The sequence below is a fragment of the Ictidomys tridecemlineatus genome, chromosome 3 (genome assembly GCF_052094955.1).
Source record: "Ictidomys tridecemlineatus isolate mIctTri1 chromosome 3, mIctTri1.hap1, whole genome shotgun sequence".
Classification (NCBI taxonomy): Eukaryota; Metazoa; Chordata; class Mammalia; order Rodentia; family Sciuridae; genus Ictidomys; species Ictidomys tridecemlineatus.
The window spans coordinates 73,923,379-73,930,439 of record NC_135479.1 but is presented as its reverse complement, the minus strand read 5'-3'; the positions used below and the strand labels follow the sequence as shown (position 1 = coordinate 73,930,439).

Below are 7,061 nucleotides of genomic sequence, written 5' to 3'. Positions count from 1 at the left end.
TTCAGATAAAAGCAGCTTTTTCTCTCAGTGTTTTGGGCAAGTTAATCCTTCAAGGACAACACCTGAAAAGTGGAGAGATTCTTCTCCTCCCCTTTCTTTCCTCCCCCTGCCAGCTGTTACTATAGAGCCCAATTAGTAATTTCTCTTATCTTAAAAATGTAGACATCTCTGTGAAGCCCAGCTCAAGGGCAGAGGCTTTGTTTGCACATTTCTACAAACTACTATATTGGATATGTTTGTGAAAAACTAGTAAGCAGGTGTCCAGCACTTGAAGTGCTGGTATCTTCTTGGCCAGTGGCCAAGTAAACAGGTGACACAAAAATAGAGAGTTTATCTACATTGAACTCTTTTGCTGGAAGTCCTAAAATCAGCCATGGTAAAGATTCTGGATAAGACCAGTTAAGGCTTTTCTGTGGAGAAAGGGGGTGCAACTTCATAATCAAGGTCATAAACTTTTGCTTGTGGGGATGCACCAACTTGTTGGCAATGTGCCTTCTTTGTTTGGCCTTTATATTGAAAAGATATATGGAAATGTCCCTGGGGGCTTGTTAGGGGCTATTGCCACCTCTGAATAATGGATGACCAATATTCCCAGTGACTTGCATCTTCTTTCAACTGATGGATTCCTAAATTTTGCTTCTTTGGCCTAACCCCTGCCCTCAGTCTGACACTGCAGAAAGGCTCAGTGCTGACTATGCATGAGGCACCTTGGAACATGCAAAAATTAGACTTAGCTCTTGTACTCAGGGAACTTCTAAGTTCTTAAAAGGAAAGTCTGTAAAATGGTATCCTTCTGTTAAATGGAGCAGGTAACAGTGATCTTGGAATTGGAGTGCTCAAACCTAGTAGACACTAAGCCTTCTTCTTACCAACTGATCAACAAAGGTTGGCAAGTGCAACCTGTGATGTTGGGAAGAAGGGTGTACCTGAGCTTTGCTCATCCTTCACTCATATTCATTTCTTCTTAGTGTTCTTTGTGTGGTGCAACTTCATCTTTCCTTAGGTGTAGGCCCTCTTGTAAAGTCTGTCTTTGAGTTTCATAATTTCCTCTTTCTTTAGAGTCAAGAGGTTTTTCTGGCCTTACCTGTAGCATCTGTGCTAATTGCAGGTACCCTCTCCTGGATCAGCTCATGTCTCCTCTTGCCTACAGATTACATCAAGGTGGAATTAATGGACCCATGAGATCCCAACCACAGCTCATTTCCTGTAGATTCCCCACCTCCTCTACTGCTCAAGCTTCCAGAAATGCCAAGTAGGAGTTCCCCAAAACTGAAGTGGAAGAAATGTAAGCATCCATTGATGGAGGAATGGATAAACATGTTGTCATCCACACAATGGAATATAATTCATCCCACATTGTGTTAAGTTTAGTCACACAATCACAAAAGGACACTTACTATGTACTTCTGCTTAGATGATGTATATAGAGACATCAAACCCACAGAAACAGAAAGCAGGGGACGGGATGATGGGCAATGGGGTGGCAATATTTCATGGGTGCAGAGTTTCTGTTATGAAGATGAAGTCTAGCAATAGATGGTGGTGATAGTGAATGTACTGAGCACTTTGAATTCTATTTGCACTTAAAAATGGTTAATGTGGGCTGGGATTATGGCTTGGTAATGCTGCCAATGTTTATAGCAGCTCAATTTACAATGACTAAGCTGTGGAAGCATCGTAGATGCCCTTCAATAGATGAAATGATAATGAAACTGTGGTATGTATACACAATGGAATATTACTCAGCTTTAAAAGAGAATAAAATTATGGCATTTGTAGGTAAATGGATGAATATTATGCTAAGTGAAGTAAGCCAATTCCAAACAACAACAAAAACCAAAGGCTGAGTTTTCTCTTTGATAACTGAATGCTGATCCATAATGGGGGGGGGGAATAGAGGAACTATGATGGGGAAAAGGGGAGGGAGGGATGAAAGGGAGCATGTGGAGAGTAAAGATGGTGGAATAAGATGGAAATCATTAACCTAGGTACATATATGAATGCACATATAGTGCGTTGTTACATCGGGTACAACCAGAGAAATAAAAAGTTGTGCTGAAATTGTATAGAAGGAACCAATATGCTTTCTTCTCTCTAGCCCAAGAATACAGGCTCCTGGGTCTATTTCTAGCCATAATTGACAGCTGATTTAAAGGAATTTCTGACTGCATCCCTCACAACCCCACTGTCAAGATGGTCTAGAAGAAAACATGCAGGTGATTCCTATCACTACAGCCTCTAAGAACAGAGGTGTCTCTTTGCAGAATGCAGAATGGCTTCACCCCTCCTACAGAACTAGCCTCTAAAGCCTCCTGGGTCATTGGGGCCTTGGGCAATGGGCTGTGTGAGAGAAAGCTGATTCTGATACCAGTTGGCAAAGGAGGTGAGAAAAGTGAGTGGCGGGCACCTAGATAGCCTTCATCCTCCATCAAATAGTAAGTACTACCTCAGTGAGGGAGATCCTGGGAACAAGGGAGATATGCCTTTCTGGCAACAATTGCTAACACTCAACCCCAAAAGTAATAGCCCAAATGTGGTCTACTGGGTAGCCCTAAAGGGACTGCCTTATGTAGGTTCAAGGTCAAGATAGCCTGCTAGAAAGACTGAATCTCCTGCCTGGAGAAACTCCTTCCCAATTTCAGGTACTACAATGTGCTGAATTTGTATAGAATTTCAGTGAACTGAAGGCCATAGAGGTGGAAGGAAGTGAAATCCTCCAAAACCCAGGTATTGAGGTGCTTCAGAAAACAACCAAGGAATGTGGAGTGAGGTGAGGGCCAGGATCAGTTCTCAAAGATCCAGATTTGGAGGCTATTCAACCTCTCTGCATGTTAGATACTGGAGGTACTGACAGAAAGTTGATTAGAATAGCCAAATAAGAAGGGAATCACCCAAAAATTCAAGTTTTCTCCCCCTTCAGACTTTTCTCCCCACTAGGAAATAGCCTACAAAGTGTTCAGCTGACAGGCAGGAACTTAGGAACACTTGTGATTGCAGGCAAAGAGTTGCTCATGGCTAACTTCACTTGAAGTTGTTTCTTTGTTTCAGAATCTGCTCTTTAGAAAAGGCCTTAAACCAGTCAAAGATAAACAGCTGCTCTTCTAAGTGACCTAGAGTAAACTTTGCTCACTATAACTCATTATAATGCTAAACTCTCTGCCCTAAATTAAGTGCATATGCATTTATTTGGTTTGCTTTGGTTTGGTACTGGGAATAGGCACCAGGGATGCTTTACCACTGAGCTACATTTTATGGTAGAGATATCTCAGAAGAAAAGAAAAAGAACATGATGCCATTTGTATCATTGTGAGCCCTTCAGAAATCAATCTTGAACATTCTTGCTACTTTGTAGTATTGAAATAGAATGTCCAATCAGGAATGTCTATAACCTCATATGAAGACAAAGACTAGTATTTAAAAGAAAACTAACTAGAATATATAAGAGATCACTTTCTACACTAAATGTTCAGCCTTCAGATAAGAATCCACTGAGGCTAGATGCACACAAATAAACACTGCTTTCTGTTGAATACCCTGGTGTCTCCTGTCTGTGAGAATCCCACACAACATTTTATTTTGTTTTGTTTGAGGCAGGATCTCACTTATTTTATCCTTCTCTTTGATATATATTTATAATGACCAGCTTTCTTAGAAGTGTTTATATCCTGTGAGAAGTGAAAAGAACATCTGAAAAAAGATTTCAAAGACTCTTAAATAAATAGTTGTCTATAAAAAATGACATGAAAACCAACTCAACTTATTTTTAGAAACATTTCATATCATATACTATTTTAAAACAACTTATCAAAACTGATTTATTCCCATGTTTGCAACTCTTCTCAAATTATTTTTCAAATGTCTAACACAAGAGTTTTTCTATGGAATAATTCAGATGACTTCTGTAGAAATTGTCAACAAGGCTAAAGATGTAGCTCAGTGGTAGAGAGCTTGTCCAGCATATACATGGCCCTGAAATTTAACCCCCAACACTGAAAGGAAAGGAAAGGGAAAAAGAAGAAAGGAAGGAAGGATAAACAGAGGGGACAGGAGGGGAGGGAAAGGAATGAGTAATTAAAACAAAAGGGCAAGTGCTATAAATATAAATATATGGTTTACTAACTCTTTAAAAAATTTACAGAGCTGTAGAATTTTAGTTACATCAAACTGGGTGATATTATGACTATATAGAATGGCACATAATAAGTTCTGCCTTAGCCTGTCCTAAACCAAATAAATGGGTGGGTGACCTGGAGAGGACTTCTCTCTGGCTTGATTTGGACTGTCTTGAACCTTCACTGGTTCAGAATTTATAGCATAGTGGAGGGACCAATATTTCCCTGACAGGCAGTGTAAGTATGCGAGGCCCCTGAGATCCCATGACCAGGGATGCCCATGCCCATGCCCACAGCCCCTCCCCGCCACTCACTGATACAAAATGGTCTGCTCCATTGCCTGGTGCGGGTTTTCTCCTGACCAAAGGCGTGAGTGTTCACAGCCTATTTTGGCGTGGCTGGGGATTGTGTGGTTGCGGAGGGAATAGCCAAAGTAGCCTTAGCACGATGGAGAGGCAACAGCTATCTCTCAGCCATACTTGGGGGTGGTCCTGGAAGAAGTAAGTAGGGTTGTGGTCTACCTTGACTGAAGACATGGAAACACACCCTAGTCCTTATGGCTGTCCATGGGAGATGGTGATATGTACAGCTATTGAATTTTTTGTTGTTCTCTTGCTTTTGTGGAGAAGTTATCAGTCTGTGAGAAACAGGCATTACATGAGAAGACAAAAAAAAATCTTGCTCTAAAACTTTTTGGACTAATTCAAGAAAAATGTCAATTACTTGAAAATGTTAGCCTTGTTCAAAAAGCACATGAAGGCTTAGAGTCACCTTTAAAGGATATCATTTTGGTGAAGGAGTCAGTAAAGACAGAAAACTTGGAGGCAATATATAAAATCCTGGAGAGGTCCATATCTAAACTTGAGGATGAAATACTCTTTCTAGAAAATGAGCTAAAAGAAGAGAAAACTAAATATTCTCAACAGCATAAATTGATGGTGGATATATCAAAAAGGATTAAGTCCCTAGAAGATGAATCAAAATCCCTTAAATCACAAATACCTGAAGCTAAAACAAACTTGAGAATATTTCAAATGAATAAAGAAAGAATTACAGTAGCAATAAAAGAGGCTTTGAATGAGTTCAGGAAAGTCATAAAGAGCTTTTACAAGAAGTTGAAGTATGGAAAGAAAAAGTGAGTGGCCTTACTAAACAGAAAATTATATTTGAACACTCTAAAGTACATGCAGAACAGATTCTAAGAGACAAATAAAATCACATTAATTCTCTGACTGAACACTTACTGCAGATAAAAGATTTGGCTTCCATGCTTGAAAAAGTCCTAACAGATGATGGTTACTTGGAATTGGAATTAAAGAGTTAATCAGAAATTAGTGCTCACTTAGAAGCCAAAAGGGTCTTGGAAGACACTGGTTTATGATGCGAAGTTAAAGGCCCCTTTTAAAACCTTAGAAAGAGAAAGAAATCAAATTTTTACTTTATTATCTGAAGTAATTGAAACAAAGGAAGACCTAATAGAACATATTAGAAATCTTAAGACAGAACAAGCATCTTTGCAAACAGAAAATACACAGTTTGAAAGTGAGAATCAGAATCTTCAGCAGAAACCTAAAGTCGTGATGGAATTATATCAAGAAAATGTAATGAAATTCCAAAGAAAATAGGAGAGAAAAATTACCAGGTAGAGCAATAGGAGAAACTTTTCAAAGAGGAAGAAAAGATCAGCCATACAACTAAACTGCTGGAGACCAATAGAAAGCAATCAAAAGATCTTGAAGAAGAATTGGAGAGAACCATTTGTTTTTATCAGGGGCACATTATTTACTATGAGAAAAAAGCTCATGGTAATGAGTTGGTAGCTAGATGTGCTGAAAGATACCTCAATAATTTAAGGAAAAAATGCTCACAATATACAAAAATTAACTGAAATAGAGTTATAATTTAAGCTTGTAGAAAAAGATCCTTCTGTGCTCGATGCTTCAAATACAGCCTTTGGCAAAAAGAATTCTCCAAATGGTCCCTCACCATTGGGTGAACTTTCATGTGAAATAAGACCTTCTCATTTGGAAAAGAAGGCTACACTCAACTTTGGTGCCAGTAGGAGGAGAAAGAGGCTCTAGGGGCCCAGAGAATCCTCTGGACCATCCAACTAGCAATGAAAGAAGAGAATCAAACTGTGATAAGTCAACTTATCCTCAGAGAGCACCTTCTGACATACGGCCCCTGGAACATCCATGGGAACAGGCCCATAGGATAATGATCCCTTCACCAGGCCAACCATATTCTGATCCACATCTTCCTCTACAAAGGCAAGATGGATGTTATTCTAAATACCTTTGTTTAAAATGGATGGGCCTACATATTCAGAAATGGAATCTAGTAGAAATGATACTAAAGTTGATCTAGGTGATTCCAATGTACCTGATTCAGCTCTCCCTGCTGAAAACCAAGCAACTGGCTCTGGCTTTTCTTTCTCATCTTACCCTCCAATCAGAGGTCCATTGTTTTCTGTGGATCCAAGGAGTCGGTTCATGAGAAGAGGACCTTTACTTCCTCCACCTCCTCCAGGAAACACTCATGGAGCATCACAAAAATATATACAGTACATACTTATATGTACTTTACCTAAATAATTGGGCTGTTATTATAAAAATAAAAATTCCCATGACTAAGAAGAATTCTCTTCTTGATATTTGAACTGTCATAATTAAAGAAATAGTCTTTTTTATATGACTGATGTGGAGAAATATAGTACAAGGAAATGAAACTAATAGGTATATGATTAAGTGTTTTATTTATAAACTATTTTTAGTTGTTGATAGACCTTTACTTTATTCACTTATTTATATGTAGTACAGAGAATCAAACCCAGTGCCTCACACATGCTAGGCAGGAGTTCTGCCACTGAGCCACAATCCAAGCTCATGATTATATTTTAATAACCACTAAAAAGAATCTAAAAGAAAAGGAGAATATCTCCATTATTAA

The 7,061-nt window shown here is 38.9% G+C and overlaps 1 pseudogene; it reads left to right on the top strand.

Annotated features, from left to right (window-relative positions):
• The first annotated feature begins 4,646 nt into the window (after nucleotides 1–4,646).
• LOC101957306 (melanoma inhibitory activity protein 2-like) lies at nucleotides 4,647–6,706 on the top strand (annotated as a pseudogene).
• Nucleotides 6,707–7,061: the final 355 nt, after the last annotated feature.